The sequence below is a fragment of the Bison bison genome, unplaced genomic scaffold (assembly GCF_000754665.1).
Source record: "Bison bison bison isolate TAMUID 2011002044 unplaced genomic scaffold, Bison_UMD1.0 scf7180017864374, whole genome shotgun sequence".
NCBI classification, from domain to species: domain Eukaryota; kingdom Metazoa; phylum Chordata; class Mammalia; order Artiodactyla; family Bovidae; genus Bison; species Bison bison.
The window spans coordinates 3,738,783-3,752,185 of NW_011494946.1; positions in this window are offsets into that span (position 1 = coordinate 3,738,783).

Genomic DNA, 13,403 nt, shown 5'->3' on the forward strand with positions numbered 1-13,403 from the left:
CCATACATGGCCACTGGAAAAACCATAGCTTTGACTAGATGGACCTTTGTTGGCAAAGTAACGTCTCTGCTTTTTGATATGCTATCTAGGTTGGTCATAGCTTTTCTTCCAAGCAGCAAGCGTCTTTTAATTTCATGGCTGCAGTCCCCATCTGCAGTGATTTTGGAGCCCAAAGAAATAAAGTCTGTCACTGTTTCTATTGTTTCCCCATCTTTTTGCCATGAAGTGATGGGACCAGATGCCATGATCTTCGTCTCCTGAATGTTGAGCTTTAAGCCAATTTTTTCACTCTTTCACTTTCATCAAGAGACTCTTTAGTTCTTCTTCACTTTCTGCCATAAGGGCGGTGTCATCTGCATATCTGAGGTTATTGATATTTCTCCCAGCAATCTTGATACCAACTTGTGCTTTATCCAGCCCAGAGTTTGTCATGATGTGCTCTGCACAGCAGTTAAATAAGTAGGGTGACAATATACAGCCTTGACGTACTCCTTTCCCAATTTAGAACCAATCTGTTGTTACATGTCCAGTTATAACTGTTGCTTCTTGACCTGTATACAGATTTCTCAGAAGGCAGGTAAGGTGGTCTGGTATTCCCGTCTGTTTCAGAATTTTCCACAGTTTGTTGTGATCCACACAAAGTTTTTGGCATAGTCAATAAGGCAGAAATAGATGTTTTCCTGGACCTCACTCACTTTTTCAATGATCCAATGGATGTTAGCAATATGATCTCTGATTCCTCTTCCTTTTCTAAATCCAGCTTGAACATCTGGGAGTTCTCAGTTCACGTACTGTTGAAGCCTTGCTTGGAGAATTTTGAGCATTACTTTGCTAGCATGTAAGGTGAATACAATTGTGCAGTAGTTTGAACATTCCTTGGCAATGCCTTTTCTGGAATTAAAATGAAAATTGACCTTTTCCAGTTCTGTGGCCACTGCTGAGTTTTCCAAATTTGCTGGCATATTGAGTGCAGCACTTTCACAGCATCATCTTTTAAGATTTGATATAGCTCAACTGAAATTCCATCACCTCCACTAGCTTTGTTCGTAGTGATGCTTCCTAAGCCCCACTTGACTTCAGACTCCAGGATGTCTGGCTCTAGGTGAGTGATAACACCATCGTGGTTATCTAGGTCATGAAGATCTTTTTTGTATAGTTCTCTTGTGTATTCCTGCCATCTCTTCTTAGTATCTTCTGCTTCTTAGGTCCTTACTTTTTCTGTCCTCTACTGTGCCCATCTTTGCCTGAAATGTTCCCTTGGTATCTCTAATTTTCTTGAAGAGATCTCTAGTCATTCCCATCCTATTGTTTTCCTCTATTTCTTTGCATTGATCACTGAGGAAGGCTTTCTTATCTCTCCTTGCTATTCTTTGGAACTCTGCACTCAAATGGGCATATCTTTTCTTTCCTCCTTTGCCTTTAGCTTCTCTTCTTTTCTCAGCTATTTGTAAGGCCTCCTCAGACAGTCATTTTTCTTTTTTGCATTTCTTTTTCTTGGGGATGGTCTTGATCCCTGCCTTCTATACAATGTCACAAACCTCTGTCCATAGTTCTTCAGGCACTCTGTCTATCAGATCTAATCCCTTGAATTTATTTGTCACTTCCACTGTATAATCATAAGGGATTTGATTTAGGTCATACCTGAATGGTCTAGTGGTTTTCCCTACTTTCTTCAATTTAAGTCTGAATTTGGCAATAAGGAGTTCATGATCTGAACCACAGTCAGCTCCCAGTCTTGTTTTTGCTGACTGTGTAGAGATTCTCCATCTTTGGCTGCAAAGAATACAATCAGTCTGATTTTGGTATTGACCATCTGGTGATGTCCATGAGTAGAATCTTCTCTTGTGTTGTTAGAAGAGGGGGTTTACTATGACCAGTGCTTTCTATTGACAAGACTCTGTTAGCCCTTGCCCTGCATCATTCTGTACTCTAAGGCCAAACTTGCCTTTACTTCAGTTATCTCTTTGACTTCCTACTTTTGCATTCCAGTCCCCTATGATGAAAAGGACATCTTTTTTTGGTGTTATTTGTAGACAGTCTTGTAAGTCTTCATAGAACCATTCAACTTCAGCTTCTTAGGCATTAGCAGTTGGGGCACAGACTTGGATTACTGTGATACTGAATGATTTTCTTTGAAAACCAACAGAGATCATTCTGTCATTTTTGAGACGGCACCCAAGAACTGCATTTAGGATTCTTTGGAACTATTTGCAAAATTAATTAAATAAATTGAAAATCCAGAAATAATTTAAAGGCATCAGACCAGTGTTATCCAAAAGAAATATTAATATAATGTGAACCACATATGTAATTTAACATTTCTAATAGCCACAGTTTGAATGTACAAAGCGACAGAGGAAATTTATTTTAATAATGTATAGGATCCAGAATATAAAAATCATTATTTCAACATATACGCAATATAAAAATTATTAATGATATCCTTTGCATTCTTTTGTTCACATTAACCTTCAAGATCCAGTGCTTATTTTATATCTAAAGCACGTATCAGTTCAGACTAGCTATATTTCATGTGGCTAATGGCTCCTATTTTGGATAAGACAACATAGATAATGATAATATTTCACAAACTATATACATGTATATACATACCTATTTATATATGTGTGTGTATTTATGTATACATATAAATAACATGCATATTTATAAATGACCTGGAAGAAAAAAGTGAATATAAGTTTGTCATCCCATTTGTGATGCTGTAACAAAATATTAAATACAGGTGGCTTATAAACAACAGAAATTTACTTCTCTGAGTTCTGCAGGCTGGGAGGTCCAAGATCAGGGTGCCAGCATGGCCTCTTTCCAATGAGAACCCAACTCCTGATTCATAGCCAGCATCTTCTTGCTGTGTCCTCCCATGGAGGAAGGGGTAGGGAGCTTTGTGGGATATTTTTTTATGAGGGCGCTAATCCCATTCATGAGGGCCCCACCCTGTTCACTTTAATCACCTGCTAAAGGCCCTGCATTATAACACTATCACACTGGTATCAGGATTTCCACGTGTGAATTTGGCAGGGTGGGGGTAGGGGGAGGAACAAATATTCAGACCTGAGCAACAGGTATTATCACTGTAGCCTTACTTATAAGGTCAATTCACTGGAAATATTGACATGGCACTCAACAGGGGCCAGGGTAAGAACACTGTGAAATCAGTGAAGTAAAGTGCTCTGTAGCAAGTCTATAGACACGGCTGATGTCCCAGAGAATCAGACTGTAAAGTTGCGTGAAGTAAACAAAGGCTAAACAACACAACATGCACCGTTCCTCACGACTGTGTTGGAAAGAGTGTTTATGCAACAACAAAGAAAATACCTAATCGTGAGGAATGCAATATGAATACTGACATAAAAGTGCAGTGTGTGAGTACATTCAAAGCAGTTTTACATTAATCGTATTTGATGGATGTGAGGTCTCCTTTTCTCAGAAAGGTAGTGCTGTTTATGAAGGAAGGAAGGGAAAGGTTGTGCTATATTGCAACATAACCACAATAGTTGCCAAATTTGGTTAAACAGTGCCGTTGCACCAGTGTCTGAATTAGGGACATTCAGTTGTATTTATTTATATTTCTCTTACATAATTTAAAATGCTGCCGAATAGTAATAGCTTTGTCTTTTTCACCTGGAGTTCCAGGAGAGAATTAAGCTTCCAGATCCTAAGACATCCATTCATAGTGTACAGTGGATTAACTTTTTTCCTCGTCATCTGGAATTGTGTTAGCTGTGTGCCATCCTTGGGAGAATTGCCACTTTAATCATTTTCTGTGTTTTCTGCTTCAGAAAAGTAACTCTGGTAAATTTACTAAAAATCGTTGACTTGTTCACTTAAAATGGATGAACTTTCGGGTGTATATATTATACTTCAAAAACATTGCTGTTGTTTAACTCGTTTGGCTATTGAAAGAGCAAGTGGTTTCCTTCGTTTCATTTTCTTCTCTTTGTCTAAAAACATTATAGGTGTACACATATTAAATGTATTCCTGTGACTCTCCATGTCATGTTTACCAGCTGGGACTCCTTTACTTGATGTGTGTGGGGTTTGTACCATGACACTTAATCACCCCATTAACACGACTAGAAGGTATATTGATTTAAGCAAAAATTAACCATTGAATATTTGCCTTTCAGGTGGCTATGAAAATTCTTATTTCCTTCGTCACTATATTTCTTAGTTCTTGGGGTCCAACTTTAATACTGACTAAATTGGGCCATTTTGCCGACATCTGTGGCTCTGCACGTCCATCACGCCATTCGAATTATTTCTTCAATGCAAAGTTTGTAATAAAGAAAAACTAGCAGAGGAGCTTCTGAGTATTTAGGTCCACACTGTACTTTGTGGTTGCACGGCCTGTGGTCAGAATTTGTCAGTGGAGACTTCTGGACTTGAGGCGACCAGTCCTATGGCCCCATCTCCAGGCCAAACGTTCCTCTCGATGCATTGTTTTGTTACTCCTACAGATTTTTATTAAGTTTTCAAAGCACATACAGTGCTTACTGTGCTCTAGGCACTGTTTTAAATAAAGTGAAAGGTGCTCAGTTATGTCCAACTCTTTGTGACATGAGTCGGATTAGACAGTCCATGGGATTCTCCAGGCCAGAACAGTGGAGTTTGTAGCCTTTCCCTTCTCCAGGGGATCTTCCCAACCCAGGGATGGAACCCAGGTCTCCCACACTGCAGATGGATTCTTTACCAGCTGAGCCACAAGGGAGTGTTTTAAGTAACAGATATGTATTAACCCATATAACCCCTGCATTGTGAATTCGAAGATCATTAAACACTATTACAGTCACTGTCATTTTACAGATAAGAAAATTGAGGCACAGAGAGGCTAAGTCACTTGTCCAAGACCACCCAGCTAGCAAGTGGTAGAACCAGGATTTGAACCTGGCTCTGGAGTGTGTCTACTCAACCACGGTGCTGTTCTGTCCCCTACTTCTCATCTGTTCTAGCTTCCCAGCATGACTCGAGGTCTGAGGTCCTGTCCAGGTGAAAGAGAGTCCCCAGGGCAGACATCTGGAGACAGAGGTTCTGATGTTCGCACACCAACAGATGGTGGGCCCACAGGTTAGGAGGGATGTTCTCGATGTTGAACAACCCCGGGGCCCTCTGTGAAGTGTCTCCCCCCAGCCCTAGGTCACCAGCTGCTGAGTCTGTCACGCCACTAACAGCCCAGTCCTGGCCCCTTTGCTGAAGCTCAGACAATCACGACTTTCCCCTCTCATCTTCTCCCTCTAAGTACTGTGGCGACTTTAAGAGGACAAGGGGTGTCAGAAGAGGGGATGATACACGAACTTCTGAATAATTCTGCTTGTATCAGTGCATAGGCCAGGCCACCATCAGCCCCTGGAGGCTGTCCCAGGAAGATTAATGATGATCCAAAATCAAACGGAAACACACCAAGGCCAAAGAGCAGTGAATCAAGCCCCCGATGAACGCGCTCAGAAGGCCCGGCCTTGGCGCGCACATCAGACAGCAGTCAGTGCTGTGAGACACGCAGGAAAACTGGAGAGGAAGGGGTGGAGGGTGGTTGGCAGTGTCCATTCATGGAAAAGGCTTTATTCCTATCATCTCACACGAAATGCAAAGGCCCGCTGGGAAGAAACCGAGTGCACAGTTTATCAAGCTGTTGACAGCCCAGGACCCTTCGTTCTGGGTTCTACAGAATTCTGTCAAAAACTAAATGGAATCGCATTCAGACAGTCACTCCCTGGGATGGACACCCTGATAAACTGACTCTGAGATGGAGATTAGTGCCCAGGAGGTTTATCAGGAGTATTATGGGGACCAAGACCCGTAGAAAGGAAGGAAAGAAACCGGCCCCGGCAGAGGAAGGGGTTGGGCTGAGCTTGTAGTCACAATCGAGGCCCCAGCCAGCCCCACGGGGAGCTCTGGACTGAAGGTGCCCCGCAGAGCTGGCAAGGTGGGCACGCAGGGAGGCCAGGCCCTGCACCCTCCCACCGACCAGCTCCCAGATGGCGGCTGCCCCGGAAAGAGGGCATGACCTTGGCGGAGGCCGCTCCGCCCAGACAAGCGAGGTTCTGAAGAGGGTTTCAGGCTGTCTGCTGACCGTAGTCCTAGCAACTGAGGAAATGGGTCCTTGACCCCGAAGGCAGATCTGCATGCTGTGCAACGTCACCCACTCCGTTTCTTTATCAACACTTGCTGAGCATCAGCTGTGTGTTGGGCATTCAGCTCAGGACTGTGGGAATAGGACTAGAGATGAGATATATATATGATGCTAGTCCTTGAGGATTTTCCGATATCCAGAATAAGAAATCTTCACTCCATACCGAGAGTAAACCCAAAGCCTTCGATTTAAAAAGCACTAGGATTGAGTTTGTTTTTGTTTGGCTTCAAAGCCAATTTGTTTTCCCTTTCTCTATTTTGGAGGGGAGCTTCAAGAGTTCCTTTAGGAAGGATACAAATCTGTGTCCCTTGGAGCTCATTTAGACGGCTTGACTTTTTACTGAGATTAAAGAATCATGGAATTTTAGGCTTCAAAGAAACATTAGGGATTATATGGTATAACCTGTCTCCCAAAGTTGGAGATGTTCTTACTGCAGCATCTCTGACCGGTGGTAACTTGGCTTTACTTGCATACCTCCAAGGACAGAGAACTCACTGCCTAAAGAGGAGCCCCTTTCCACTGTTGGATAGCTTCCACTGTCACTCGCGACCTCCACCCACTGATCCTAGTTCTGCCGTCTTGAGCAATGCCAGGTACCATAGTCCCTCAGGAATCGGAAGACACCTGCCCAGTTCACTATCTCCTCCAGGTTACACATGCGCACTCCTGGCTGTATGTCATAGGATCCCTCAGGAATCGGAAGACACCTGCCCAGTTCACTATCTCCTCCAGGTTACACATGCGCACTTCTGGCTGTATGTCATAGGATCCCTCAGGAATCGGAAGACACCTGCCCAGTTCACTATCTCCTCCAGGTTACACATGTGCACTTCTGGCTGTATGTCATAGGATCCCTCAGGAATCAGAAGACACCTGCCCAGTTCACTATCTCCTCCAGGTTACACATGCGCACTTCTGGCTGTATGTCATAGGATCCCTCAGGAATCAGAAGACACCTGCCCAGTTCACTATCTCCTCCAGGTTACACATGCGCACTTCTGGCTGTATGTCATAGGATCCCTCAGGAATCAGAAGACACCTGCCCAGTTCACTATCTCCTCCAGGTTACACATGCGCACTTCTGGCTGTATGCCATAGGATCCTTTTAAGCACCTTCCTAGTATTTCTCCTCTGTGCTTTCCTCTATTACTCCTGGCCTTAGTTCAGATCTTAGCCTTATGCTGTTGCTTCTCACAGGCTCTCAACTGCCCTCCCCAAAACCATGATATTAAAGGCCAGAATCATCTTTTGAAAACACAAACCTGGGACATCCCTGGTGATCCAGAGGTTAAGAATCTGCCTGCCAGTGCAGAGACACAGGTTCGACCCCTGCTCCGGGAAGGTCACACATGCCTTGGAGCAACCGAGCCCAGGCACCACGGCTACTGAAGCCCACAGCCTGCGCTCTGCAACAGAAGCCCACACACTGAAGAGCAGTCCCTGCTCACCACAACTAGGGAAAGCCTGCACAACAGTGAAGACTCCATGCAGCCAAAAATAAATAAAATGACGAAAAAAGAAAACCCCACACATCTACTAGTCACTCTCCACCCCACTCCAACTGACAGTTGTTTGAATCCAAGACCCCAGTCTCTAAGCACAAGTTGTTTGAATCCAAGACCCCAGCACAAAAGACCTTTCAAGGTGGGCTCCTGCCTGAGTTTTGGGGCTGAACTCCCACCACATCTAACGTCCACTCTATGCTCAAAACAGCCTCCTGTCTTCTTTCACATTGTCCCCTCTCCCTGCTCTGCCTGATCTGTCTTTCTCGTGAACTCCTATTGAATCCCAACATCCAGTTGAAAGCTCAGCTCCTCCAAGAAGGAAACACAGAGTGGTTCCCTTCTCTGCTTCTGCAGACCTGCCCAGCCCTCTCCTTAACCGTTCACCACCTTGTTAAGCAATTACCAGTGATTATCAGTGATTATCTAATTACCAATTAGAATGTAAGCCTTTGAGGGCCAAGAATTCTGTGTTACTCTTGCCATATGATAATTGCATACATAAGTAAATAAACGAGTGAGTAGAAAGTGAAAGGATATAAAATACTTTTTCAGAACCTTCATCTGCATAATAACTCCCCTCTGAATTGTGCTTCTCTTAAGATCTCTTAAGGGCATCTTCACTCTTTGAGTGAAGTGTACAATACGTTCTTGAACCTGAGACCAGAAATTTGCATTCCTCCTGCACAGTTCTATTTGTAGAGTTGTTGCCTGTCGTAACAAAGTCCTATCTTAATTCTGTTATGTGTTATGTTAACTAGCCCTGTCTCAGTTTTGTAATGGGTACCACTCTTATACCAGAAAAGGGATAACTGTATGTCTTTGAATAAATTACTGACAAAGTTGATGACTAGAATTGGGCCAACAGCTCATAACTTCCCTCTAGCAGCTTCCTTCCAGATGCCATGACAGCAAGCTATAATACATCTGCTATAAAAAGTTCAATCATCTCCTTATCTTGGTACCATTGAAAAACTAGCCAAATCATAGATTTTTCTTCATGTATGGTCTATCATTAAAGTTCAGTATTTGTTTTAAAGAGGGGGTTCTAATGTGATTAGGGAAGCAAGTTAGGGACAATTTTCTTAGATTTTTCCAAAAGTATATTTCAAAAATCTTATCTTTGAGATAAGATTCTTGACCCTATGCTCAGCCCATACTGATGACATGAGTCATAGTTTGAACCAATAAGGAAGAGAAAAAGACGATTCACTAACCCATTCCTGGTTTCTTCCTAAAGCCAGAGTGCATTCCTCCTCCCGTTTCATCTTAACCTTCATAAGCTTTGTCTTTTGCTTTACCCTTACTCTGAAAACATATGCCTTTGGGTATTTAATCCCTCCCTGCAACAAAATGGCATAGCCAGGTTACAGATTAAATCTTGCCCCCTTAATCAGTTTAGAGCATGTCTCTTACTCCAAGGCGAAAACACTTGTTGTCTTTAGTGGTTTAAAAGTGGGCTCCCTCCAGAAAGGTTCTGACTGTTCCTTCTGTTGTTAAGTGTATGCCAGGATCGCTGTACTAGAGCCTGCGTCTGTCAAATGGAAAAACAAGGTTCATTCGTAAGATCTAAGAGTTATATGGCGGGGGGAATAGATAAGCTGTGCTCACTTTTCCAATTTCAGTGTTGGAACCACAGTTGATGCTCCATAAAAAGTGGCTGAGGAGCTAAAAATAGCATGGCCCCACTGGTTTAAAATACGGACCCTCAACCCTATCCTAGGTCTTTTAGAAAAGTTTCTGGCTCATTCACAATAGGAGTCAAAAAATGTTACACTCAATGGGAGAAATCTGTGAGTGAGGGTACGGAATATACAGAGGAATGAAATTTAGAGACTTCCAAATCCCACTGGAATGTGCAAATTAAGAGGCATGAAATCCATCCCCATCATGGGTCTCATGAATGTTTTTCATTGACCTTTTCATCATGATAGAATTTTTAAATCCACAAAGAAAGTTAAGATGTCAAGACACTAATACATTTTCATGTGTATTTTGACTTTGAATGAGACAATCTAACCTTGTTTTTTATTTTCTAAAAAAGCTGTTGATCTATTTGAAGGTTATTGTAACATTCAGCCCCCAGAAATCATTCCCACCGAGGTAAAAATGAGACTAAAGCAATTATTCATTAAATTAGAACATTTAAAGAAAACTCAGTGCTAGATTCAGATGACGCCAATACCTTGGTTGTTCAAATTATAGTCAACTTTTTCCAAATAAGCTGGTTAGGAATCTAAGAATGAGGCCGTAACCCACTGCCTTGCTGAAAAACGCTAGATAACGTCCCTCCAGCAGTAAGACATTCATGAAGTCCAAAGCACAGCATTACTCATTCCTCACTTCTGACTCAAATTTTCGCAAATAATCCTTCTTTAAATGTTGCTGCAATGGGAGATATAAAGAGCAAAGTTGTTTTAGCACAACCTTACTCTTGTTTTGTTCAGTTATGAACTGTGTTTAGCTTCACACTTTTGATCTTGTGCATTCTGGATGATATATTTGCACACACACAAGCATCTCTATATACATTAGAGATAGCCCTGCTATGACAGCTATGATTTAAAAATCCTCCATACAGCTACTCACAGAAATTTCTTTTACAGTAATCTATTATTTTCCACCATGGAAATACTTCATGCCATCAAAGTAAGAAAAATTTCATATAATATATGTTGTAATACCCTTTATTTGAGGGTATGACATTGCAGTTATGTATAAGGAAAAGCCAATGAAAAGTAAGTGTTTATATACAGTTAATTTTACTTTTGGAAATAAAAAGGGAAAATGGATTTACAAATGTCAGTGCTGTCAGGACATATCTCCCTAACAACAGTAAAAGAAAGAACACTTCCTGTCAGTCTAGTTCAAAGGTATTCATTTCTGGGAAATGTTTCTAAACCACTGTGGTCTGCTATGATTGGACCCTCCTCTGAGGTTCAGTGGAAACTGAATGTTATTTCACTCATCTTGGCCCTTAACTATGGCCCTCTTAGATTCAAGCACGGAATATGAAGTCACCTGGGGATAGGCTTGAATCTCATCTTGGTCTTCCTCAACAAAAAGGAGCAACCTTCCACAAAAGGTTATTTTAAGGATTAATAAGCTAATGAATGCAAAGCATTCAGCCCAGGGCCAGGCACACAGTAAGAAATATAAAACCTATAGCTATTACTACGATTTGACCGTTAATGTGGATTATAAACTCGCTGAAACATGGAAAGGTGAAGTGTCATGATGTTTGCAACTTACTTTCAAATGGTTCCAGGAAAGAAAAAAAGCGTTTTGTTTTATTTTTAATCCCTAACCAACCCTAACCCTAATCCCACGGGTACACCACATTTCATGAAACCTCACTGTCATAGCTGGTTCCCCAGCCGCTCTCTCCATGAGTCTGTTTTATCCACCACTTCATATTCTCACCTCACCAGCTCTCCAAACCTGTGACTCCATCCTCCAGCTCTTAATAATCTTCTGATGTGACTTCTGTTCTGATATCTGATTTAGTTTCTCTTTCCTTCTGGCTTGTGGTAAGTCTTTTTTCATGATTTTGTCAATTCCTTAACTTTTTTAACTTAAAATGCAACCGTTTAATGTATATTTGTGGTAAAATAGACAATTCAATCTATCCTGGAACACAGAGAGGAAAATAAATAAAGGTCGACCTCCTCTCCCTTCGTGGATCCACTTCTCAAAACAACCACTCTTCGTAGTCTAGCATGTATTCTCTCAGATAATTTTTCTATCCATGTTCAAGTTCAGTTCAGTTCAGTCACTCAGTCATTTCCAACTCTTTGTGACCCCATGAACCGCAGCACGTCAGGCCTCCCTGTCCATCACCAACTCCCAGAGTCCACCCAAACTCATGTCCATTGAGTTGGTGATGCCATCCAACCATCTCATCCTCTGTCGTCCCCTTCTCCTCCCACCTTCAATCTTTTCCAGCATCAAGGTCTTTTCAAATGAGTCAGCTCTTCGCATCAGGTGGCCAAAGTATTGGAGTTTCAGTTTCAGCATCAGTCCTTCCAATGAATATTCAGGACTGATTTCCATATTCAAGGATAGGTACATTTCTATTGTTAAAATTGTTTTATATATATATATATATATGTGTCTTTTTTCTTATTACATTAGCTTGGACTTCTATAATGATGTAAATTACCAGTAATAACAAATAACCTTAAGTTATTTCTGACTTTCCCCCTTTCCTGTCATATTCCCATTTTAAATTATATTTCTTTTTATAGCCTCTGCCAAAATAAAGTCTTATTAGTGGGACTAGCCTAATTTCTCTACAGGTAAGAGAAATCGACCAATTAGACTCTTAACTCCTTAAAGCAAGAACTACTCCTTACACTTTGCATTTCCTTTTGGACTTATTCATTTGTTTGCTATCACCACGTGTTCAGTAAAAGGACTAAATAAAAGTTACCTCCATCTGGAAGTGAAGTCAGTTTTGCTACAGACTAGTTCTGATGTACTAGAAGTGTGCCATGCCTGTTCTGCAAAATGCTGTTGGAGGCTGAAACCTGAAACTTAATAGCTTCTAGTAAAATATACTTCAAGCAAGTTTTGTCATTTTAGTCCTGCCGTGACTAACAATTAGGTGACCACATGCAATAATTTGCCTAAATAAAGGTGTCAAATGAAAAGCTAACAAGACCTGCTAACTCATTTTATTTATTTATTTTTTTGTAAAATCCAATAAAACCTATTGACACACCCATTTCTGGGGCTGGAGTTGAGATGAGCAGGAAGGATGATTGATGAAGGCAGGACATCTCTATAGTAACCACAGCGCATCCACACCAATATATTTTCCCTGCAAAGTCAGACAGTGAGCTGACCACACGGGCATAACACCCAGTCTGTTAAAACAATAGGAATAGGGTCTTCCTCAGGAGAAAACGGCAGCCACAGTCATTCAATTTCTGTATTTTGCTGTAAGAAGTTTGAGTGGATGGAGTCATTGAACTTTTTGTTATTGAGTCATGAGAGTACATTATGGAGTAAATTTTATCATATTGAATTATATTTTAAAAAGGCTGTTATAAAAAAATCCTAAGTATCCTAATGTATCTTGCTATCATTTTTGTTCTTGTGGTAATGATGTCTTTTCAATTATTAGACTTGTGTATGAGAAAATTCGTACTCTTGGAAAACCACTGAAGTTTGTCAAATTAAAATGCAAAGAAAAAACTGATATTTTCTTTTAAGTGGTAAGTGATTAATTCCGGGTTTTTTAAGGTGGAAGAAATGAGTTTTCTCTTTGACAGTGATTAGCTTCATAGCATAGTGATGCTATGTAACATAACTGAAACACAGAATTTCAACCTTAATTTAACTTGCACGTTTTCTGTCCTCTGCATCCTGTGCTCAAAAAGAAATGACAGCCTAAAACCAGGTAAAACTTACAGTACTACATCAGAAGACTCTTTACGTTAGAAAGGAAACTGATTTCTTTGATCTGAGCTTAGGTTTAAAGTAATCGAATTGTCTGCAGAATTCAATTCTCTACTAGATTGATTATCTCAGCCTATTTTCAAAGTTGCCCCCCTAACAGTGTTTCTGCACCTATTTTTTCATTATTCAGTTCAGTTCAGTTCAGTTCAGTTCAGTTCAGTCTTTGCAACCCCATGAATCGCAGCACGCCAGGCCTCCCTGTCCATCACCATCTCCCGGAGTTCACTCAAACTCACGTCCATCGAGTCGGTGATGCCATCCAGCCATCTCATCCTCTGTCGTCCCCTTCT